This window comes from Prinia subflava, chromosome 1, assembly GCF_021018805.1.
Source record: "Prinia subflava isolate CZ2003 ecotype Zambia chromosome 1, Cam_Psub_1.2, whole genome shotgun sequence".
NCBI lineage: Eukaryota > Metazoa > Chordata > Aves > Passeriformes > Cisticolidae > Prinia > Prinia subflava.
The window spans coordinates 54,167,620-54,194,409 of NC_086247.1; positions in this window are offsets into that span (position 1 = coordinate 54,167,620).

Here is a 26,790-nt window from a genome sequence, read left to right on the forward strand (position 1 = left end):
TGGGGGAAAATGTATTTGTTGCTATATACAATTGAAAAAGAGCTGAAAACTTCCACATCATCTCTAAGAAGAAATTTATAAATTGAATGCCATTAGGAGATTCAAAGTCTATAATTTTTAACCTACGTAACAGCACTTCGTAAATGATAGACATGTTCTGATGTTTTCTTTCCCAAATTGTATCCTGTGAAAGAATAATTTGTGGGCAGAATGACCTTTTTAGTACAGCTAAATTGAAGAAGAACATGTAAAGTATTCGGACTTAAGGACAGCAGTGACTTCTTGTTAATTTGGAGCCAGGTTCATGGGGCACAGGAAGGAGAGAGAAAGGAAATGTCTTCTGTGGAGAGCAGAGAAGTCTACCCAGCAGGATTTCCAGACTGAGAAGGGCTCTGTTTCTGTTTAGACTTCTAACAGGGTGAGATGATCTGTCCTGTACTGCATTCTTACCTTCTCTTCCCTTTGTGTTATCTCACCATTTTACTCTGTTCCTAAATTTTCCTACTGCGTCAAGAACTATAAGCCATTCTAGCCAAATACGTGAAAAGTTAAAAAATGCCACAGATCAGGAGTCAAAAGATCCCTTTCAGAAGTGGAAATTAAGTATGAAATGTCAAAATACATTCTTCTTCAGCACTGGAAAGCTTAAGATACTTACGTAGTTGCTGCCTGCTTTTAAAAGAAAGATATTCTGTCTCGCAAGAGAGGATGGGGAGCATGAACCTGTGCACACTGAACCTCTCTTCCACATCACCTAGTAAGAGGGCCTGGATAAAGTGCATCCCAGCTCTCTCAGTTTCCATCCCCAAGCAACCAGTTGGCACCTTGGGTGCAAAGCAGCTGGTGTTCACCTAGTTTGCGCCTTACCAGGGACTGTGCTGGGGTTGGGATCTATACACAGCCTGCCACTTAACATTGCAGACATGAATTCTTGCTTCCAGAAGGAAAACTCAGTGTTTCTACTTTTGGATTTCAATTGTTTGCATGTAGGCTTCCTACTTTTTAATTTATGCAGTGTGCTTGCATATCAACCAGATTATGCAGATATTCCAGGAGAGCAGATGAGTAAGTCTTTGTACTTACTGCACAAAGTCTTACAGTCCTCTGTACTGCAGGACTGCATCTGTCCAGGTGCTGGGCAGGGGTGTGCAGTGTGCCCTCTGAGAGGAGAGACCAGAGCTGCCTGTGCTGAACACGATCAGCTGCAGCTGTTTCCAAAAGACCCAGTGCAGGTCATGGCTGGGCCTTGCAGCCAAGGTGGTGGTGACTCTGAGAAAATGGACCTGAGGAAAGGCAAAGGCTGCCACTGATACAGAGGAGAGGGGAGGAAACCAGTGGGAAACAGCAGTGTGAACATGAAGGTCAGAGAAGGAGGAGGAGGAGGAGCTGGTGCTCCAGGTTCAACAGTAGATATTCCCACTGCAGCCCCTGGAGGGATCATTCCAAACAAGATGGGTTTTCCCTGAAGGAACAGAAATCTGTGAGGTGGTCATGCTGGAGAAGAGGGAAAGTAGGGAAGGAAGAAGGAGCAGAGAGAGCAGCAACCATTATGTGCTGACCACAGAGCCTCCTGCCCCCCATCCTCCCTGTGCTGCTGGAGAAGATACAGGAATGAAGGAGTGCACTTGAACCTGGGAGAAGCAGGAGGAGAGACGTTAATGTTTGTCTTAATTTCTCACTATCTGCATCGGGTTTAATTGAATATAAATTAATGCTAATTTTCCTTACATCAAGTTGGTTTCACTCACAGCAGCAATTAACAAGTGCTCTTCCTGTCTTGACCCATGAGCTTTCTTTTTCTCATTTTGTCCTACCATGGAAAGAGAGTGAGCAAGCAGCTTGGTGGGAGTTGGCCTGTCAGCCAAGGCTAACCACCATGAATTTGAAAAGCTAAGTTCGCAAATAGAAGCTAAAATTCAGAATGAGAGAGAAATAGGATCCAAACAATCACAGAGAAGTTCAAGACAGAATTCCCACAGAAACACATTCATTTCCATCCTGACTTACTGAGCAATTGGCAGTCATGCTTCCAAGGTCTGCAATTGACTTAGAAGAGAAGGGAAGGGAGGGGGTCCATCAACAATGCCTTCCTGCTCTTCAGGATAAGGTGAGATAGAGGGAACAGAGCCTGTTCTTTTCCCTGGATACTTTCCAACTGTGATAATCAGTTTTTGTTTCTGTTCAACACCTTAATATGGCAAGATTACTGTAAAAGTTTTGCTGTATCTGGTGGCAGAGAAGCATATAAATGTTTAAATGCAAACTGAATATTTCTGATCTTACTTAGATCAAATTTTATTCTCCATTACTAGTTCCTGATAATGTTACACTCAAAAGTTTCCATATCATAAAAACACAAAAAGAGTCAAAATTATGACACTGAAAATTTTCACTCTTCACAAACTGTCACAATAAAAATAATTCTGTAACGAAGTTGGAAAGGTCTAGAAGCTAAATGTTTTAACTCATATATACTTAGAGTTTAAACAGAACAGTAAGAAAGATTGGCAAAATTGGATCATATAGTATCTTATGATAATAAGTATTTTTGAAACCTTTACCTTTTAATTTGGCAATCTATGCAGTGTCATAACGTGTCATAACGGAGAGTCATTAAAAAGTGTCTGCATTAGGCTAACTTATACAATGGAGTGTGATGGAAGAGAGCAGATACATGCAATAAATAGAGGAAAAAGCCTCAGGCATAGAGCAAAGTTGGATAAGGAGAAATCTGGGAACACACACACAAGTGCACATATACAATACCATATTCCTATATCTGTGTTTACTCTCAAGAGGTATTCTTCTGAAAAATAAATTACAGCAGTAGGAGAAAAGCCTACAAGGGAACCAGATAGACGAACAATGCTGCAGAATTCTGTCTCCTGTACAAAGGGCAAGTATACATCATAGTTACTGTCACAATTGACTGTTTTAAAGAATCGAGAGCAAGTGCAACTGTTGGGCTTAAAAAAGAGTAATAACAACTGTCTTAGTGACACTGCAGCTTGTAAGCTGCTGTGACGTTATGTTGGTGGACAGAAAAAGAGCAAGCATATCATCCATAAATCATTGAGCCTAAGCAGAGATACATTCCTTGGTTTTCAACCATCCAGGAAATCAACCTGGATTTTCAGTAGTACAAGTGAGAAATACTGCACAAGGGCAGCCACAGAATCCCAAGTTTGTACAAGACAGATTGATAGAGTGTCTTCAACGTCAAAGTGCCAGTTTTTACTTAAGTTAGGAAACTCATAAGCTGCCTTTTAAATATCAATTCCATTGCATGTTATCTAGGTTAAATACCTTTTCCACATTTTGGATTTATACATTCATCGAGTTACCTTTTTCTGTAATGTCACCAAACATGCTAGGGAAGGAGACTAGGATATAGAGCAGGTTGTACATTCATTTGGTCTTGCTCAGAGGCCCTCAGTAAATATGGAAAAAATTGTTAGGAGGGTAAAAACTGAAAAGATGTGTAGAACCTGTGAGACTACCGGCCCTTTCAATGTGTGTTTAAAGGTTTCATTTAACAGATACGAATTTTAAACAAGCAGCTGCTCAAAGAAACTCTGCAACAGCCAGTACAGTAATTTCCCTAATGTATAAATGTATAAATCAGTAAGAAATGTAAATATATTCAATAACATACACAAAACAAGTCAGAACAAATGTAATTCTATTGTTTAAAGTCTTTCCATCAAATCTAGAGCTTGGAAAAACTGTGTTCTCTCAAGCTCCCTGTAAACAAAGTATCATTCAGTGCAATACTCAGAACCTCACAAGTTTTTTTTTATTTCCCAATATAGTCTTGTACCTTATCTGTCAAAGGCAAGAATAAATCACTCTTTAAAGTCTTACCTCTCTGACATTCCTGGTTTAGACTGAAATAGGTATGCTGAGTTGATCTTTTGAGAATGGAAGAAATCCTTCACATCAAGTTTTCTTTTGGCTTAATGCAACTAGGTTACAGAACAGAGGTTTCTTTACCTTTTTATATTCTGCTTTCAGGTTTGGGTTGCCTTTTTTATGCTTCATGCAAAGCACATGGCAGCAAAGGAAGATACAGTATTTATCAGAGATAAATATATTCTATAAAGAAGAATACATGGAAAAAAGAAACAATTGCATTTAATGAAGCGTCTTTATTGACTGTCTCTTATACAGTAGGCAGATACATTTCAAACCTGCTGAAGAAATAATTCCCTATTGAACAAATTGGCAAAACTCTTCTTGACTTCTAAGCAATGAGAATTTTGCCAGATAAAGACTTCAGGGTATGGCCCTATGTGAACTATGTAGTATGCGAATGTTAGATAAGGCTTATGGCCTGATGGGGGGGGGGTTTGTGTTATTTCCAGTATGCATTTGTATATTCAATTCTCTGCATTCATTAATTGGTCTTTGGCAGATATCTGAGCTGCACAGTAGCTGCTTCATGGATTATGTAATCCTTCCATTTTTACTGAACTTGTAAAGAAACCTAAATTTTGTGCATGTTGCAGAGTGTCTATCTTATTACTTCAAGAGGCTTTCCTGCAAACTCTTTTTCTCTAACCCTGATACAAAACATAATTTTAACAGAAATTCAAGTTCTTCATTTGTGAATGCCTTGGGTTGCAATGCAAGACGTAACCAAAAGTATGTATTCTACTGCCACCTGTTGAAACCAGTTGGGGAGGTGTTTTTAGTTATCTCTTCAATGACCCATCCTCCCTCCAGGGGGATATCTTCTGTTAATGGGCCATTGAGGCTCACTGCATGACTGATAACATTACATCATCCCACTGTGAGATGCTCCACCCAGGGGGAGGAGCCAAGCATTCCTACCTGAATAAAACCTGAGATTCAGAACACCAAGCAGCCTGTTTGCACTGGATTCCCAGGGAAAGATCGGACCCATCTCACCACCACTAGACCTTCACAGGAAAACTACACCTTTCTTTCTTGCTTCAACAGAACCACATTTGTCACTGCAGGAGGACTTGACTGGACTGCTACCAACATCCTGACCAACAGGGTGTCAGGTTGTATTCTGACTCTGTCAGTGGTTTTTTTTTGTTTGGTTGGTTTTTTGTGCTACTACATTTTTATTTTTAATATTCCTAGTAAAGAACTGTTATTCCTATTCCCATATCTTTGCCTGAAAGCCCCTTGATTTCGAAATTATAATGATTTGGAGGGAGGGGGTTTACATTCTCCATTCCAAGCGAGGCTTTTCCTGGCAGACACCTGTCTTTGCAAACCAGGACAGTGAAGAACTGGACAATTGAGGCCACATGTTACATGGCCTGAAGTGAAAAATAGTGAATAAAAGCAAAAGTTTTTGCTTTAAAGTTCTATCTTTAAAAAAAATCAAAGGAAAATAAAATTAAGCCAAGGCAAACTGAAAGTTTTGTTTGTTTGTTTGTTTTGTGTATTGATTTCAACTTACCTTTCCTTGATACTCATATATTATTTCCTTATTTTCTCTTTTCTAAAAGTAGATACTTTGAAAACTATGATGCTGTCCTGGTTGGGGGGGGAGGTGAATTTTTCCAGGGGGATGTGGGCAGGCCAATCAGTGATCAGGTTTTGTGCTGGCACCTGGATTGGCCACTCGGAGGTTTTGGACACGCCTCTGAGGACACAAGGGGTTAAAAGCAGGACTCCAGGGGGGTTCGGCCTCTCTTTTAGATTCCGGTTTAAACGGAGAGAGTCTCAGGCCTCCTTCCCCTGCCCAGCCACGAGGCTGGGTGGGGGAGGGGAAACACGTGGTTGGGCTCAGGTAAGCCGGAGCCCCGGGGGGCAGGGAAGAGAGTGAACAAGACTGGGAGCTGGCCCCATCCAGGATGGAGGGGTGGAAAACTGTGGAGATGCCTTCCCCCCCTCCCCCCCCCACCACCCTGGGAGAAGGGGCCCAGCTGTGTGGGGGAGCTGCTGAGCCTGCGAGTGCCCGAGCCTGCAGCCCCTGCCGGGAGCCAGGAACTGTTAACCCTTTCTGAGGCAGAAAGAAACTTTTTTCCCAGACATTGATTCTCATGGCTAGTGGTTTCAGAAGAGAAAGAAAAACAGCCTGGGACCGAGATGATAAAGCACGATTAGAAAGAACCCGATGGGCAGGGAATTGAAGAAGAGTGGCTTCTGAGCTGGACTTTTCTTGCATAATGTTAGCCATAGACTGAACTCAAGTCTCTTTTGAACATAAACTGCATTTTTTGGTAGATGCCGCTGGCTCGACTTTGCTACAGTGACTGGCACTTTAAGAGTGGAGCGAGCAGAGAAGAGAAGGGAGAGGGTGTGGTGGTGCCCTCTGCCCGCAGAGAAAAAAGAAAAGCCCTCGGCCCCAGGGGAAAGATGGGGAGAGCTCGGCATGAAAGCATCCTTAAAAGAGCCCTGTATGCAGTTTTGGCCTATGGACAGCGGTGAGAGCACTGGACATGGGAAAGAGAAAGTGTCCCCGGGCAGACTTCTCCGGGCGGTGCCACGTGTGACATGGAAACACACAAAGAGTGGACCTGCGTTTCCTGAAGAACAGTCTGTGGTGCAGGAGAGACTCCTCTCTACCTTGCTAAATTGAAGATTGGTGGTTTTTTTGAGTGGTGATTGTTTGATTTAAAACCCAAGGGTTTGGTCTATAGAGGGTAATGTGTAAAGGGTAGAAACAGAGAGGAGAAGAAATGTTCTGAGAAGTTTTTATTTCTGTCTCTGTGTGTGTGCTTAGAGTTTTCTGTCTCTGTTCTTATGTAATGTAATAAAGTTTTGTTTTTCTGTTTTCAAAGTTTAAGCCTGCTCTGCTCTGTTCCTGATCACATCCCACAGTTGTTGCTAAGAAAACATATACTCATGGGCGCATTAACATCTGGCCAGTAAAAACCCATGACAGATGCTTAAATTATAAATTATTGACTGTACCTTAAACCTTAGGTACAGTAAACGACTGCACAAAACAGTTCCTTAGCTAAACCTAATTTGAACTTTGCTTCATTAATAGCCCACAAGAATTTAACTTACTGTCCTTGCGCCTGATGTACCATAAGATGATATACCATCAAATCCCTGGATAATTAACACAGAAATTTCTATATGCTTCCTAAAAAACCATGCAACATTGCATTGTATTATGTACAAACATAGTGAAAAAAAGAGAAATTGGTAGAGCAGTTCTGGTTGCTCTACAAGCTGTTTTTCTCTGATAATAGTTGCACAATTCTGAACACGCTCTTGGTGGTTTAGCTGCCTCATTTCATGAACCTGTATAAACTACAGTATCCAAAGGTCCTCTTGTTATAGTGTAGGATTTATCTGTTGCAGTTCCATCAAGATTTTCTCTGTGCAGGCAAGACATATACCATGGGTAGGATGAAGTGAATGTGCCACAAGATAAAAGTTTAGAGAACAGATAGAGTTCTCAAGTGCCAGGAAAAGGTAAGAAGTGGCTGGTGAGGTACTCAGAATGGGAGGTAGTCTAGTTGTTGGGGGAAAAAAGGTATTTCCTCTGTTTAAAAATAAATAAAATGTTACAACATTCAAACAAGCTTCAATGCCAGCTCAAACAGCACTCAAAGATTGATTTACAGAGGTTCAGATGTTAACACAGAGAGACATACATATACACGTAAAAATAGACAACATTTATATATTCTACCCAAAATCTCCAAAAGTCCAGTCTTTGTTAAAAAAAACCAGATAGGGACCTGAAGTTGACCATCATCATTCATCTTTTAGCTCTTCCAGATATAAATGTGTCGCTGCAATTTTTCAAACATGTATCTCTTTCCTTATTGTAACTTATTTCATGTGCAAGGGCTCATTATCCCAACTTATCACATATGAAATACATGAAGTGCAACTCATTTTTCACTGAAGTAGTTGGGGTCAAAATAGTTCAATAGTTACTTTATCAGTCAGCTACCAGGTTGTGATTACTTAATAACCTTTTACAGAACAACTATTTTTTCATTTTCTTCTTCATCTAAAAGGGAGACTATAGATGACAGTTAGCTGTAATCATCTTAAAACTGTATTATAGACTTTATATTGCCTGTCATATACAAAGGGCAAGTCCCTCAAATGCATAACTTATTTTAAAAACAGACATCGACATTATAGTTTCAGGAGTCTTTTGTATATTTGTTTCATGAGAACATGATTAGTACATTTTCCTTATATACATTTTTTTCCTCCTCTTTTCAGGGCTGAGGATGAAGAACACAAATTGAATATATGGAATTTTTAGGTTCATCCTTATTTTAAAGATACAGTCAAAAAATAAAACTCCTGTCTCACGGACACATAAAACAACTACATGACCTCAGTAAGAAAATGTTTGAATAAGTTATAATTTTCAAATGAAAATGGCAAGTATTGTACATATAACAATGCGTCATCAAAGAACACTCTTTTAAAATTGCCTCCTGAATACACAGGTTTAGGAGAAATGAGCGTGTACTGGTTGTAAATTATTAATTTTATTTAAAAAATAAATTAGCCAAATAATCACTTACTATATCACATAATAATTATTTAATTTTTCCTCCTCCAGTAATTAACTGAGAATTCTTTTTTATGGGAAAAACATAAGAGAGCAATCTGAACAGAAAGGAATCCATGGTTGCCTTTACGAAGTTCATTTTGCAGGCTGCATATCACCAATTTTATGTTGCAGCTGGGAGTGGCATTAAATATAGCAAAATACATTTTGTCTGCAAAGAAGCTCATGAAATTTCCCACACTGGTTGTGGTAGATTCAATCAGCTCTTGAATGTGAAAGCAAATCAAAGAAAATCTCTCAGGCTCAGGGTTGTAACCTAAGCTTTTCTTTTTAATCCCACACATAGAGACCTGCACTGACATCTCAGTTATCCACACTGTTCTTGCTTAAGATGATGCAAATTATATGTGCACATCTTCACATGGTGTCAGGGCCCTGTAAGTGTTAGCTCTAACTGTAGCAAAAGAGAATGTTCTGAAATACTCCATAGATTAAATGGTGGTTTCAGTGAAGCCAGTAGGATCTTCCACAGAACTCGGATTTTATTCCAGTTCTTTTAGATGTGGGCTGCTTCCTCTGTTGTACTGGTGGTTTTTTTTTTTTTTTTTTTTTTTTTTTTTTTATTTTTTTTTTTTATTTTTATTTTATTTTTTTTTTTTTTTTTAACGATTTGCCTTGAAGTAAGTACTTTTTTCCATTAGCCTCAGAGTTATTTCAGCAAGAAAAAACTTTCTTGCATTAACATAACAGCATGCACTGGCCTTCTTCTGCAAGAATAGCTTCTGAGAGTTCACTCATACCTTTTCAGCTTTTTCCTTTTATTTTTCCCCATGAATGCAACTATCATATGTTTGGACAGGTGAGTGCTGCAGCAAATTTCTGAGAAAGGACAGCTTGGGATGCTGACACAAATGTAGATCTGATTGGATTGCTGTGAGCCTTCTATGTTTGGAACGAAACAAACTACACAGTTTTGTCATGTGATATTGATGTCTCTGGTGATTTTTTTCTGTAACCAACCAGGCTAAAAACTCCTTAATGTTTCAGAATCCTTAAAGAATTTTAAATAGACATTAATATTGAAAGGGGAAAAGCACGTTATTTTTAAATTTTTACACCTTTGTAAAATTCATGACAGTTTTGTTAGAGGTTCAGTGCTCCCTAACTTGGATATACTGACTAACACAAAAGCTATTCCTACCAAGTTTGTATCAAATGCTGGCCAATATTCATGTTCCAAAACTGAGTCCTTTGGTGCTGCCTCAAGGCTTGTCCTCATAATATTGATTGTTGATTTAGATTATAGAACTTAAATCACACAGAGAAATATGACTTCTTTATAACTGTTCTGTACTTATTGTTCTTCTACATATGTTTCTGTGAGTCAATACACACTTTTTATAGTTAACTCAGGTCTTCTTATCTTCCATTGACATATAATCTTCCCATGTTCAAAGACATTTATGTTATAATACAAAAAGCATAGACTAAGGCTGGAATGTCTGTAACTCATTATCTGACAACATGACAATTTATGGTACACATGCCACCAAGTAGTTAAGTATTCCACTCTGCCTACTGGCAACACAGAAGGAGAAATCACAGGAGGGACGGTCCTGGAACTTATTTTCCACACTGAAAATATGCAAAAAAGGGCATATTTATGGACTTAATTTCATGACATGACAGTTCCTACTTCACTATGAGGGAACATACCCCTGCAGGAAATATTTATTTTTCTCTCTCAAATGCTATTTCATGCTTGAAGGATCCTTGTAAAGTCTTAGTCCATTTATGTGCAGATTTCCACTGTCCTCTTTGTCACTGTCCTGACCTCTGCTGCAGCTGCTGGAGCAAATATTGCCAACATGAGCCAAAGAGTAATAAAACTGTATGGTATGGTACACGCAATCACATTTGTTACATGGCTAATTCAGGAAACTTGACATGCTTGACAGCCTAACAATATGAAGTACAGGTGATATTTTTCAAGGTCCTCTTCATTTATATAGTTTATATAGACAGCTTATTTCACTTCAGCTATTTTGAAGAATTGAAACAATGCTCAATGGAAAGAAAGCAGAAGTGCAATGAGAAATGCATGAAGGTTAAAACTGGGAAGTATTGACCTTTTCTAGAAGCCTGTTTTATAAATCAATATACTTTCCTTTTGAGTCTATTTGTGCTTCCGATAGCTGTAACATCCTGTGACATCAAATTTTGTAATCTCAATATCCACTGGATTTTAATGTCAATGACTCAATATCCTGAGGTGGTCCTGAAATGCCTTGCCTAATCTAGAAGTGGGGAGATCGTTTCAAGATCCCATCTTTGAAAGACAAAGAATATTTATGCCATGATACTAACAGACTTTACCAGGACCAGAAAAAGCCAGAATCACTAATCAGCAGATAAAAAAGCTTTTACAGATACATATTTTCCTCTTTAAAAGAGAGCAAACAGGAAGTAAAATCTGGTGAGGGGAATAGGAATGATCCTAAAGAGCAACAAATTAAAATTTAAAATATGCAATAAAAAAGTTTGGAGTAAAAGTTGCTATGGGACTTAATATACTAAGAAAACTTATAGTAGTCCTTGTATGTTGAAATGAAGGCAAGAGCCATGTAGTGACATAATTTGGTTGAATTTCAAGAGATGCAACTGAAGACTTGGATTTTGAATGCCATAGACTGTCAACTTACACAAGATTTGTTGCTAAGAGAAAAATTGAAATTTTCTCTCCATAATGAATTTCTCCTCCCAGTGCAACGTTGATAAAGGGTAGCAACAGAAAATATCTCATTTAAAATCCAAAGCCTAATAGATCTTGGGCAGCTTCATTAGTTTCCAGTCCTCCCTGGTAAAAGGTCTTGAAGGTTCGGGGATGGCAGAGACTAAAACTCTGGAAACTTTTGTAGTAAGAATTTGACATCAACTGGAGCTCTACTCTTGTTGAAAAGGAATTTGCAGTTACTTGCCTTTAAATGAAAAAAGGCCAAATGCCCACTCCACAGATGAGTTATTCATAAAGCTCCCCATCTCCACTCCAGTTCTTATGAATTCTACCCTTCTACCAAGCAAAAGCAAGTTACAAGAAACTCTGGCACATCCACAACAAAGCTTTCCTCTAAGATGTGCAGTTGGGTGGGTCCATCACTTTTTTGAAATATATTTTAGCTGGCAGTCTTGTAAGAAGTCAGCACTCTGAGCAGAAAATGCAGAAACCTCTTTTGATGCCATCATTAGTCAGGCTTGTTATTTAGAATGCCTAAACATTTTTTTAAAGTGATTGAAGACAATGACATTTTAAATGTAATATCCCGACACTCTGCTAATGGGTTCTCAGACATCTATTTTATCATGAGTGTATTTGGGCCACATGAACAAGATTTTTTTAAGGAATCATCTAAAAATTACTATGCAGCAAGTCTGTTCTCCATGCACTTGGTATGTATCACATATAACAAGTTCAAGTGCTGCTGTAACAACTCCTTGAATCTGACACCTGATTTTTTATTATGTTTAATGCATGGTGAGCGTACGAAAGGGGGGTTTGGTCAAGAGACACTATGAGCTAGTAGCAGGCATACAGAAATACAACATAATAAGGTGTTTTTAAAGTACCATCTCAAAAGACAGTGACCTGGAGAGAAAGCACTAAAGCCAAAGAATAATTTGAAACTTGTATTCCTGTCATCAGACATAAAGGACAATTTAAAAAAAAAAATCTGCAGCACAAACACTTTATGTGCCATCTATTTCAGAGCAGCAGTATATGAATGTCACTGGGAGTCACATTCTGCAGAGACAGAAAAAGCTGTTGATTTGTTGCTAAAGTTGCACATTTTTATGCAGGCAAATGACAGTGAAGACCGTTTTATCCTCACCTGGTAAAGTGGTCCAGGTGGCAACCATTCTACCCTTAGCCACCTTGCATCAAGGAACACATTGATGCATCCTATGTGCAAAAAAGGCTGTCTTCCTGCTTGCTTCAGGCTGTCCATTTAGTTGTTATATTTCTTAAATTTTGTTTAGTACCTTAATTCCATATCTATATAAAATGTGAGTTTATTCTGGAGTGCAAATGAAGATGTAACAATAAAAGAACTGGCAGTTTAATGATATATTTCAGATTATTGAGTTCTGTTTTTTTTTCCTACTTCATATCTGCACTCACTATTGAGATTTTGATAATTTCATAGCCCCAAACAAGTCCATAGTCAGGAACTTTGTCCTGCATTTCAGCTTATTTATTGAACCTCGCTGGCAGCTTGAAGGCCTCCGGCCCTCCTAACTCAGTCAACTGTTAATTAATCACCACTGTTAATGAATCACCACTGTTTCAAGCAGCTTTCAGTTCAGATAGTGTTTCTATCCACAGGCAGTTTGCTTAATCTGCCACAGAAAATTTCATGAGGTGATATCAAATGTTCTAACAGATTGCTTCTAACTTTGAGGTCTCTTTCACAACATTATTATTATCTTATATCACCATATATGTGTGTGTATACAATTATAGTTTTCTGGTAACATTCTTTATAAACTAATAGTACTGATTTTCCATGTTATCCTAATAAAAAGGCTGAAAGAAGTAACCAGAACTTTGCATGTGAGGATCTAAACATCAGTTACATTTTTAGAAAGAGTAGGAAATAGGTGGGAAGCACAAAGGTGAACATAATCTTACGGTGTTTAAGAGCTCACTTTGCTGTGAAGGATAGTACTCAACTGAATCTAGCAGCAGGTAAAAAGTCTATTTTCATTAGGGCATCTAGAAATGTACTAATAGGATTTTGATGGATTATTTATGGGCTATTTATACAAGAAGCTAGATAATTTTTACTGGCATAACTGAAAAGACCCTGGCACCATCTTTCCACTCTCCTTTAAGGTATTTATGTACATTGATAAAATTGCCACGGGGCCTTCTCTTTAGGCTAAGCAGTCAGAGCTCTCTCTCAGTCTATCCATCATCATCTTCTCTAACTTTATCTAATTCTAAAAAGCAACAATTTTGTGTTTCTGTCAAATTCACTGATGTGGAAGCTGAAATTGGATACCACCCTGTTAGACAAAGCTTTTCTTTCTCCTCTGAAATGGTCATGGTAATTTGCCTTTAACAATCTTCAGGTCCCTGAGGGTCCTACCTGAGCAGCCCCTCTCCCAACTCTGCCTTTAACTTTACTTCTTCATCAATAATTTTCTGTGTGAAATCTAATAGTTTGCAATTACTGCTTCCATTGTAGGTTAGTTACCCACAGCCCATGAGGCCCCTTGAACAAACCGATATGTTCCATCAGGGTTTATCAGCTCTGTTCCCTGCAGAAAACTGGGGCACCAACTGAATAGCTATTTTCATACTTGTGAACAGTCTTCAGTTAAAAAACACTGACGTTAGTTTTTTGTTATTCTGGATGCTGTGCTCTAGAAAGCATGGGGGCAGGAGAAGAAATAAACTGAAACACTACACACAAATTAATATCACCCCAGCACCACCTGAAGTTGATTTTTAGGTGTCATTTGCCTGCTTGAAAAGGACATTTTCCTTCAATGGACAGTTTCTCATGCCCAGTAAGGAGAGCTGAGAGAGGTGTAATTGGATATGAAGTTGTTTCAGAAAAGTTTAATGTATTTAGGAGAACATTTCATTGGGAAATATTACTGAGATGCAGTATAAACACTTGAGGACAATATTTTCAAGAGAAACCACTTAACACTTGTTTTTCAGGTGAGTCCTTCTCCCCCCAAAGAAATTAAAAATTGTTCTTAGAGACATTCCTCATCAAAATAAATTCAGAAAGATTAAAAATCTGTATGTAATTACAGACACACTGTTAGTTATTTCCTCTCAAAGAACACACTTAATTTTGTCAACTTCTTGTGCTTAGATGCTTTACAAAAATTGATCAAGACATGCTGCAAGCGCATCAGTTTCTCAGTCCTAATAAAAGGCACACAGTTACAGCATCAAAATGACTGATAGGTTTATATATATAAACCTTCTTAGCAAAGTGATATCCACGTGAAACTTGAAGACTTTCAATAGATCATAAATTCCCAGACTTTGTGTTGAACTTAAAGAAGGCATAACTGAGATTAAGCAAAGTCAAGACAATTGGAGGTTAATGTGTAATCTGTGTGTATATATTAAGAAAAAAAGGTTTTATGAAACAAAAAGGATTAATTTGACTGACTTTGAGCAACACCACCCTAGATTTATACATAGCATTTCTATTTTTTGTCTTCTGATGTTGTCATTTATGTCTTTTTGACACATATCTAATCACAGCTAAGAATGGAGTTTGGGTGGCTAGTGGCAAGATGGATAGTCTGAGCTAGAAGCAACTGATGATGGTAGTTTGATGGTAGATGGACTTTGTGACAGGCACTGTGCATTCATGTGGCTGGTCTGAAGCTGCGAGTCTCTTTGAAAGAAAAGAGATCATTTAAAGGATGACAGGTGATGACTGCCAGCTGAAGGAGTGGATAATAGTCCTTGGAAATGAAAATAAAAAATCTAAACAACATCTGATACTTTAGCAGGCATGCAAATTCATTTCTGAAGACAAATGTCTGTCAATTGAACAGATCCTTCCCTTTCTCCCTCTTTTAAATTTGATTTCCAGCTCAGATTTACTAGACACTTTTAAAATTTATTCCTCTGAAGTTATTTTTGCTAGTTCCTTTATAGACTAGAACTGCAATTTTAATAGGTTCTAAAAATGAGTCTTGTTATTTTTAGTACACAGAACACTGTGTACTAAATGCAATGCAATAGAAGTTGCACAAAACACATGAACTTCAATACTTCTACTCTGCATTTAAGAAAAGAAAGTGTTAGTTCCCATTTTTCTACAAAAACTGGTATGTAAAGCTTTTCTTTAAGTAAATGCTTGATTGTTTTCCCTTCTTGTGTTCCACATAATGGGAATGAGAATTCAGAAGATACTTGTGAAAACAATAATATTTATCACACAATGATTGAATCATAACCCTTATGGATAAAGTGAAGGTTTCAGCTAAAATGAAACAGAAGTCTGCAAAATGATGTTAGGGAAATTATAGGAAACTCTAAATAAAACAACTATTTTTTTTAAAAAAATCATACAATAAATGATAGAAATATTATTATCTTTTAAAACACAGTCAGTAGGCACAGAAATACTTCTGCCTTTTGAATAACGTAATTTGGACAAGGTCTCTTCCCAAATGCACTACTTTGGAAAAAATGGGAATTAAAAGTGCCATAATTAAATTATCCTTTATATATTATCCATGCTAATAATAATTCATAATAATTTAGAAAGTAATCATAATCTGATTAAATTAGTATTAAAGTAATTACTTCATACTGGTGTATATTCTTGGGTTGTTGATTAATTATGACATTAATACAAAATACTATGGAGTAGATGCCATCATGCAAAGCTATATTTGTCAGCCCAGAGCATTATAATCATGACTATTCTGCAGTTACAAAAGTATTATAATTCTCTAGTTTGTATCTACTTCAGATAATTCTAATTTTGAGTGTCCAAAATGTTTCTCTGAAACTAAAACTACGTATTAATGGCCCTATATCTTATAAAATGCTTTCAAACACACAAAGAAGATGAACAAGTATCTAAGAGAGATATTAGATTTTTTTTCTACAGTCTAGAGAATGCAGTGCAGGAAACAAACAGCTTGAACTACATAATGAAAGTTGCAGAAATTCAAAGCAGCCCAAGCCTATTGATCTCACTACAGCATTAACTGGCTTATTCCAACTGCAAAACATACTAAAATAAAAACCATCTAAGATAATATGGGTGCTGCACTAATTCAATTCTTTCTTGCTTCAGGGAAAAAGGAAAAAAAAAAAAGTTTTTTCTTGTACAAATCCTGCTGTTGCAGAGTGATGCCTTAGATATAAACTGCTTGGCTACTCTTAGGGTTCTGTGCACTCCTGAGGATCTCAGGAAAACTGGAGAGATACATCACAGTAAATATTAATGATGAAGATTTTCCAATTGATAAGTCACACCTACTTGTCAAGCAGTTGATCCAAATGAGGTAAAACTATGAATTTGTAAATATAAGGAGTAAAGCAAGGAGACTTCTAAGAAAAAAATGAAGATCACACTTGCAGAATATTTACTTAAAATGTAGATGCATCACCAGAGAGGCAATTCTATTACACCTGTTTAATCATATTATCTTAGTGAACTAGTTAACCAGAGCCATAGGGTGATTTGGAAGTTGAGAGAAGGTTTACATGACTCCAAGTGTTTTGTCAAAAGAGATAGTAACTACTCACCTCTTTGGTTTTCCTGAACTAGTCTGTGTATCCTATCAGGTACAGCAGTGCTGACAGATGGAAATATCTTCAACAGAGAAAAAAAATATAGGTATTTGGGCAAAATACTGTGAAATAATCACAATAAAATAAGAGAATTTTCTTTGAAAGAATGTCTGAATACTTTTAAACCCTTTTTCATCAATCTGAGTTGAAATTTTACATGATTTTATACATACAAACAAATGTATACATACAACATAATGTAGAATTCACTAGATAATAATTATCTCAATCAAAATCTTACTCCGGGCAAGAAAGAATATATTATATGAGGAACTAAGAATTTTTTTTCTTACAATAATGTTTTTAAGGTCTAATAATCCAAATCAGTACAGAAATTGTAATTAATAATAGTTGAAATTTCTTTACAAACAACTTCTATAACACCCATTTCTTTGCTGCAATGTTCACCTTTCCAATGTTCTTCTGAAACCTACAGTCAAGAGCTGAGCCTTTCTCAGCTGCCACAGTGTTGGTAGTGATAATAAGTCATCAGCAACCTGAGGACTTTGGAGGCAGGAGCATAATGTTTGTGGTGGAGTTATTTTCCTTTCGGTCTCCAGTTTGTTTCTACAAGCTTTCTCAGAACATTGATCCCCAGCTATTTGTGACATAAAGAGCTGTTCTTTTCCATGCAATGATTCCCTAAGCCTGTGGGACTATTGCTGCACTTTTAAGGTAGCACATCTGGAGTGATTTCACCACACAATTGTTGTAACAAGCTAAACCAGCTCAGGCTGTGCCAGCCTGGATGAGATCTGAAACCTGTGGGCTTCTACCAGCAATGGCAGAAAATCATATTCACTGGGCTAAACCTATCATCAAAGTGAACAGAAATTTACCTCTGGCTTTCACCTGATGGGCTCTGGCACAGCTCATGCATTCCATGAGATAAAATGGAAAGGAAACAAAACTGTACTTGTGTTTCCTGAATGTAAAACAAATGATTATATTATCAAAAGTTTAGAGGACAAATGTCAGCTTTCTTTTTTTAAACATTCTATTGCTAAGAAAAGGCACTGCTTTCAGTGATTGGAGTGTAAAATTGAAAGTATTGAAACACAGTGAAAAATCCCTATTTTCTGTCTTGCTATACAGAGACTTGAAATTGCACTTTGGATAATGTGTTCTCAATAAGAATTGGGAGAATGGAAGTAGTAAAACCCAGCCAACTTCCCAAATTCATATACATTTTATATTTATTAATCTGGAGGGTTTTTTTCCCAAATAGATCTCTTTTCTTATTCATGCAGGTTTTTTCATTGTTATGTAAGTAAGTGAAAGCTTCTTTTGAAACTCATGTCTTTCAAATGTGGAATTAAAAATGTTCCTTATTAGCTTGCAGTATATCACTGATGCCACTGCATGTTTTGTTATTTCTTTGAACTAACATTGTTAATATCCCTATATTTTCATATACAGTTTTCCTCATAGTTGCTTACTTTACTCTTTAATGCTTGCTTCCAAATCTTTGAGATAAATGAAAATGGCAAAAGAGTTATGAAAAAAAAGTCTGAGATGAATAGCTACATCTTTCATAAATCTGTTTTTTAATTACAAACGAGCTCAACATAGTAATGCATTTTACTTTAATTATGATTTTGATGACCTTCTTAGAGCTGAAAACCATTTCTCTTTATTTAATGACATGCATGTGTGTGTTTCAGGAGTTCTGTTGCTAAGTGATTTCCAGGGAAGCTAGTGAAGCAAACTAATGAAGTGGCAGATATTATTTTGTAGTGTTTTTATGGAATGGCATTATTGGATCACAAAGGGACCTGTCCCACATTTGCAAATTCCTCAGAGTTTGAAGGTTTGAGAGAGCATATCAAGCTCAAATTTAGAAAGAATCCCCCCCATCTCTTTATTTTACTACATCCAGCTTGTGAGTTTAACCATTTGGTGCATGAGGTTAGTGATAGATAAGTGAAATTCATTTTTTCCTTTTACTTTAAAAGGTTCAAAGTATGTTTGACTCTTGTATATCTCTGTTTCTTTTCTTTCATTTTCTCTTGGGTGTTCACTCTTTTTAAATAAGTATCACCATTTCTCTTTCCTGCAGCTCTGTTGCTGAAAGAAGTTAAAGCGCACTACATCTGACATATATAGTGTATAAATTCAGCCTGAAGATACGGAACTTGTCAACTTCAGAGTGTATCTGCAGCAGGTGGAAGTGACAGAGCACTGACTTCAGTGCAGTTCTGTCACAACAATGATGGAACCTGGGCTCAGCTCCACAAACAGTTTTAAAACACTGTTTATAACAGATTTGTTCATAAGTAATCTCCTTCACAATAGCAACCCAAAAGAGCGGGATCTTAAAATGGAAATGCTTCAGCAATTCTAGAGGAAAACTGGTGTAGGATTCTTATACTGCATCATGTTTCAGAGAGGAAATAAAGCCTTATTTACGTTGGGATCAAGGATTTCAAGTCTTCAGTTGGAAAGATTAAGGATATCAATAAGTTAAAGAGCATCTGGGAACCAGTTAATTATACAGTAAAGAAGAGATAAATAATATATCCTTTAGTTGCCGATTATATGTGGTCTTAATTTTTAAAAACGGAATCATTAAAATGGTTACTGACATATTGCTTATATATGAAGGAAAAGGAGGCATTTTCAAAGATAACTGAATGTACAGAATCCAGCCTTTTCCAGATTTCAATAAATAATAAAAATCCCTGACCCTTCTTAAAGAAACGAACCACAAGTTATTATTTTTATTTTCTTTTTAAGACAGTGAAGCCAAAAGCATGGTATAAAGCGCAAAAGTTAAGCTAAATTGATTTCAGGTTTGAGAAATTCAGGGAAAATTATAGTTTGAACATATTCTAATTTAGAACACATGAATTTTGCAACAGCTTTTCCTTCTCACTCTGACTTTCCTCTAGATCTTCTTTTCCTCACTTAATAAAATACCTGCTCCCATTGATCCTGCTGGAATCAAAACCATGTTTGTATTATACATTATTAAAGTAGTGTCAGACTCATGATATAGTATGCTTGGGGCTTTGCAACAGCATTATTTTACTTGATGTTCCTTGAAAAATACTCAAGGGATTCTAAGGCATTACTAGCTCCTTTTACAATGTACTGCACAACCTGTTTAGTTGTATGGCATTAGGTTACTAAACAAAATCAAAGGTGGTGGTGCTTCCTACACTCTACTTCAGAGTTACATTTTGTAGACAAGCTTTTTAGTGCTCACAGAAAGGGCCTAATATTTGAGAGATGGTATATATTTATTTATATTAAGTTTGCCAGTGGGGAAGTCACACAGATGGTGGTTAAAGAGAATACTTACCGTTTCTCTATGAGAGTGGGTACCAAACCCAAAAGTTTCCCCATTACTCGTGTAGCTACAGCCTCAATGTACGCCAGCTGCAACCTGCTCAAAGGGCATCACACACCACCCTAATTTTTAAAGTAAGTCCTGTCTCTCTTCTTTACTTTCAGGATTGAAAGTAAAATATTCTTCATGTTGCTGTGTAAAAGAAGAAAATAATTTTCAGCTAGAGAGGAAGATGATAGAAGAAAAGGACATGCATTTAAATTGCAAAGATTAAATGGTAAATAAAACTGATCCCACACCAGTCTGTAGCATGATATGTGTGTACCATGTGTCCTGTACATGGACAGAGAGCACAGAGATGTAAAAGGATTGTCTTTTTGCCTCGTTCTGTTTGTTGCACGAGCCAGGTGGAGTTCTCCCAGAGAGAAAGTAGGTCTCCTCAGAAAAAACAACCAAACGTTTTGAAGCAGAAACCTGATTTCTGCTAACTTTATTCTGCTCTCTAAAGAGATTGAGAAAGACTTCAAGATAGAGACTGTAATACAAATAAACTGAAGTTTAGTAAGGAGCAGGGGTAAGGTAGGTAGGTAGGTAGATAGCCCTCAGAGGCAGAAAGAGAGATTTTTCCCAGGAGAAAAATGGGAACAACTTCTAAAGCAGGGGAAAATCCCTGAAGCAATATTCAGCCAGTTCAGTAACACTAAGACTTGCTGAATCAAGTAAAGACAGAGTCCCATCATGCAACAATATGTCGTGCAGGCTGTTGTGCAGTCCTTTTGTTCCAAGGTTACACTCTAGCAATCCAGATTTTTCATCTCAAAAGCTGCTGTGTTCTAGCTGGTGTTCCAGTATGGAAAACCAAGGGCTTTTGATGACTTGTGTCATATTCAATTTTTAGAAAATTTCAATACTGTGCCTTACTTACTTACATGTTAGGAAGACATTGCTGAAATTTACGGTTTACTTGTACTCAGTTAGCACTGAAAGGTGCAAAACTTAAAATAATGCTAAACATTCATCTTTGAATGCTGTCCTCATCCCTGTGTCAGCCAGGGGTGAACAGAGGAAGATTGGGATATTTCCTGTGAACAAGCTGCTGCTCTGAATAGTAGAAGATGTTTGTGCTGATTTCATATCAGACACAGGGAGTGTTCCTCTGTCTGCTGATACTGCTATCAGTACTGGAAGTCAGTATAAGCAGTGATTTTTGGACTTGAGATTCCAGATCTTGCCTGGGAACTGAGCAGAATCAGCCTAATTACTTAGTATTTGCAACAATAGTCACACAATTGGATGCTTTTCACAACTACACTTTATCTGGAACAGACTGACATAACTGTGTCAGGTAACCTTTCCTTCTCTCTTCACACTGAAAGTTTGGCAACCCACGTGTTGCCTCCAGATAATTACATAAATGAGTTATAAATACTTTATCAGAATATTAGGCATGATGGCCTAGGGCAAAAATTGTTAAATCATTGAATATGTGTAGCATCTGATTTTTTCTGCAACAGTGTATTCTGTTCTATAATAAAACAATAAATAAAACTAGGTGGGCTTTGTTAGTCAGAATGTTTATCAATTCCCTGCTCAGGATTGATAAACATTTTATTGAGTATATGAGGAGCCATTATACCCACACATAATGAAAAAAAGTCAGACATTATAGCACATTAGAGTTAGCACATTTTTCTGAAAGGGGACTAGATGGATGACTGGTACTTTGTTGTACCCTTCTCTTGTCTCCACCTTCACTTCACACCTTCTCCCCTAAGTCAGATTTACAGTAATACCCATTCTGTAATATATTTATAGTAATTGAGACACATAATCCAGTGGAAGACTGTGTATTGCTGTACTCTTCCCCAGTGTCATATGTGATCTTTGTCAAGGATTGCTACAAAATAATGTTGAGAAGAGTGGTAGGTAAACAATTATAAGATTGTGTTGTATTTTAACTCTTTTGTCTCCTTTGGGAGTGTTACATTCTTGAAAATCAGAAATTCCAATCTCTCTCTCTTTTCCTGTAACAATCCCCACAGTTCAGAGAAATCTTGATCCAGTAGGACAGACTCAGATATTTAATCTCAGTTTACATTTCTCACTTTTGGTACTTCAGCAAGGTAAGTCACATTTTATTTAAAATATAATTTCTTTTCTAGCCTTGCCTTTTAAAAAATGACAAAGCATTGTAACAACCAGCTTTGAAGTGAAACAGCAAAAAGAATTTCTGCAAATTTTTAACACTAAGGTGACATTTTCTGTGTAGGTTTGTTTGACTGGGTGGGGGAGAGGTTTTGTTCAAAAATAAAATCACCTGAGTACAAAATAAATACGTTCTGTGTAGTGAACAACATGAACATTGTTATTACTGCATCATTAACAAATGTCTTGTTTACACATCAAATGTGCCTTCTCAAAAAGGTGAGCTTGTGTTCGTATTACATTTATTCACCTGAAATGTTTGTCTTCAAAAATAGACATAGGAGCCAAAGGCAAGTTTTAGAACTGCATGTTTTGAAACATTGATCTAAGCATTGTTAATGGAAGTGTTATCTAAATCTTGTAGAAGTAATGAAAATTTCTCCAGGTGTTAAACCGCAGAATCTTCTGTCACTTTGGTATCAGGGTTAGACGACAAAGTGGATTGCCTTGTCCATCAAAATGTAGTAGGAGAAAATTTCACTGGCTACACAGGTAAAAGTGACAAATATACAGGAAAGCTGATGTGGAATTTATCAAATTTAAAAATACTAGCTGCTTACGAAAAAACCGCAAAAACCCAACAAAAAAAGGTCCAAGCCACAAACCACTAATGAAAAAGAAAAAAAAACCCAAACCAGCCAAACAAGAAAAACAGGAAAATAAGCTGGTGAAAGATGATAAGTTTGCATAAATTTCTTTAACTCGAGAATCATTTTGGAATTGGATAGCAATGTTGTTTTCTAAATGAAAGAATAATGTCTTTATCTAAAAAGACACACCTCAATTTATTTGATTTAATTTCCAATCACTGCCTGGACTGAGAAGAAAATAACTATATTACTTTCACAGGGAGTCAAAAAAAAAAGGTGGGAAAAGTTTGGTTAGAAAACAGAGTTGCCTTCAGCTTTGTTCTAGAAAGTGAATCATTATCTTCAGCTTTAAGCTGAGCTATGAGAAAAATAAAAAAATAGGGTGTACAGTTTGGTTTAGTCAAATGATTTCCTTAAAGGCAACACATTATTTGGCTTGAATTATTGGGTGTAAGAGTGGCCAGATGGAAAATGCAATTTACATTTTATTTTAACTGATGTATCAACTATTCCATTGACAAAGAGAGGTGTTACTTTGGTGAGTGAGAAAAATGTTATTTTCTGCTTATAGTTGCATTAAAATGTTACAGTATGTTAGAAGTTTTCACTCAAAGCCTTTTCATCACTATTGCTGTTTCCCAGACTCCTCCATTTTTAGCTGTTCCAAGAAGTGAGAGCTCTAGAAGGTGTTACTATGGCTGACATTTTGCTGCCATTTCCTCCATCCCTCCCCATATATTGATGAATGCACAGTGTATTAAAAGGGCTGCATATGTTAAGGACTTTTGTCAACCCGCTTCAGGGTCTTAATTGGTTTCCTGAGGCATATCCTGCTGATATTTCCTCAGTTTTCTTCAGCAAAACTGACAGCTTAAGAGTACAAGAGTTCAATCCCTGGCTTCCCAAATCTCTCAATCTCGTTAAATCACCCCCTTTTTTTCAAGAAACAAGTCAAATACACAAGGCCTGTGTCGATCTTCAAAGCTAAAGAGAGGAACTTGTGCTCTCCTGTTTGAGAAAGACAGAAAAGCAGTAATTCAGCTATGTTTTGATTCACTTGAAACCCACCCCCTAGCCCACCTCTACTTGTGCCTCTTCTGCCTTGGTTACACTATTCCAAAGGCGAAACTCCAATGTATTCCCTGGCCATCAACAGGAGCTAAAATATTCCATGGGCTTATGCTTGTCTCAAAAATCTGGGACCACAGAACTGTGGCAATGATTCTTTTTCTAGCTGATATCACAGAAACACAGAATAGTTTGTGTTGGAGGGGACCTTAAAAGTTCATCTGGTCCAATCCTCCAGCCATGGGCAGGGACATCGTCAACTAGATCAGGTTACTCAGAGCCACATGCACTCTGATCTTGAGTGTTTCCAGGAACTGGGCATTTCTCATTTATTTGAGCAACCCATTCCAGTGTTTCATCTCCCTCATTGCAAAAATATTTCTTCCTGTCCTGGTTTGAGGGGAAGTGAGTTTTTTCAAGAGGCTGAGATCAAACCAATCAGTGGTCAGGTTTGAATGTTGGCACTTTTAGTGGCCACTGAGTGGTTGGACATGCCTCCGAGGACACAAGGGGTTAAAAGCGAAGCCTTCCAGAGGGACTTCCTCTTTTCTGGCTCCGCTTTCAGGAGAGGAGCATCTTTTCCCTCCTCCCCTGCCCAGGCTGGGTGGGGGAGGGGGGCCACGTGGCTGGGCTGAGGGGAACCACTCGGCCAGGCTGAAGTAAGCTGGGGCCCCGGGTGGGGGGAGAGAGTGGACAGGACAGGACTGGAGCTGAGCTGGCCCCATCCAGGATGGAGGGGTGGAAAACTGTGGAAGTGCCTTCCATCTGTCCTTCCCCCCCCCTCCCCCCCAGAGAAGGTGCCCAGTTGTGTGTGGGAGTTGCGGAGCCTGGGAGTGCCTGAGCCTGCAGCCCTGCCGGGAGCCAAGAACTGTTAACCCTTGCTTGGCAGAAGGAAACTTTTTCCCAGACATTGATTCTCATGGCTAGTGGTTTCAGAAGAGAAAGAAAAACAGCCTGGGACCGAGATGATAAAGCACGATTAGAAAGAACCCTAGATAGGCAGGGAATTGAAGAGGAGTGGCTTCTGAGCTGGACTTTTCTTGCATAACCTTAGCCATAGACTGAACTCAAGTTTCTTTTGAACATAAACTGCATTTGGGTGGGTACAGCTGTCTCTACTTTTGCTACAGTGACTGGCACTTTAAGAGTGGAGCGAGCAGAGAAGAGAGGGGGAGGGTGTGGTGGCGCCCTCAGGGGAGACCTGCTCTTGGAACCCTTGGCCCCAGGGGAAAGATGGGGAGAGCTCGGCATGCAAGTATCCTTAAAAGAGCCCTGTATGCAGCTTTAGCCCATGGACAGTGGTGAGAGCACTGGACATGGAAAGAAGGGTGTCACCCTGGCAGACTTCTCTGGGCGGTGCCACGGGTGACATGGAAACACATAAGGGGTGGACCCGTGTTTTCTGAAGAACAGTCTGTGGTGCAAGAGAGACTCCTCTCTCCCTTGCTGAATTGAAGATTAGTTTTTTTGAGTGGTGATTGTTTGATCTAAAACCCAAGGTTTTGCTCTATTGTAGTTTAAATTTTGGGGGGCTCCCAGGGAGGGTCCCCTGGGAGACCCCCGGGTCCTAGGGTTGTGGGCTTCCCGTGCTGGCAGGCAAAGAGACTCAGACGCCGATGGGGTGCTGATGAGGTGAGGGTTTATTCACTGAGGGAGAGGGGAAGGGAAGGGAAGGGAAGGGAAGGGAAGGGAAGGGAAGGGAAGGGAAGGGAAGGGAAGGGAAGGGAAGGGAAGGGAAGGGAAGGGAAGGGAAGGGAAGGGAAGGGAAGGGAAGGGAAGGGAAGGGAAGGGAAGGGAAGGGAAGGGAAGGGAAGGGAAGGGAAGGGAAGGGAAGGGAAGGGAAGGGAAGGGAAGGGAAGGGAAGGGAAGGGAAGGGAAGGGAAGGGAAGGGAAGGGAAGGGAAGGGAAGGGAAGGGGGAAGGGGGAAGGGAAGGGAAGGGAAGGGAAGGGGGAAGGGGGAAGGGGGAAGGGGGAAGGGGGAAGGGGGAAGGGGGAAGGGGGAAGGGGGAGGGGAAGGGGGAAGGGGGAAGGGGGAAGGGAGAAGGGGAAGGGGAGCGTCCGGAGGCCTCCAGGGGGAAGGGGGGCAAAGAGGGCGAGACCCCTTGCGTTAGCATTCTTATCACAGAGGTTCAAAGGGGCGCGGTAACAGTCTCCAGCCAATGAGGTTACAGATACAGGATACTGCAGGGAGGGTACAGACTTGAGATAAACCATACATTTTCCAGGGGTGAGCCAGAGCAAACCATTTCCATAAAATGCAATCCCACATTGGTCTATGGAGGGTAACATGTAGGGGGTGGAAATTGGGGGAGGAGAAGAAATGTTCTGGGAAGGTTTCATTTCTCATTTTTTTGTGTGTTTAGAGTTTTCCTTTCTATTTCTGTTCTTATGTAATGTAATAAAGTTTTGTTCTCTGTTTTCAAGTTTCTAGGCTTGCTCTGCTCTGTTCGTGACCACATCTCACAGTAGCTCATTAGGAAAAACATACACTCATGAGTGCATTAACATCTGGTCAGTGCTAACCCATGACACTTCCTTATATCCTGAATCAACCATCTCTTGGTTTAAAACCATTATCCTTTGCCCTGTTGCAACAGACCTTAATAAATAGACAGGCCTTTCTGTATAGACACTCTTGGAAGGTATCGGTGCTCTACTGTGAAAAAAGTGACCTTGTCGATGCCACCTGTTCCCTGAACACATTTTGGTGTTTGCAGCTTCTGACATATCTATAATCTGAGATTTATTTTCTTTTTGCACAGGTTTCCCCCCTGTCATTATTCCTCAGAACCTTTTAAAGAAACATCCATGGGGC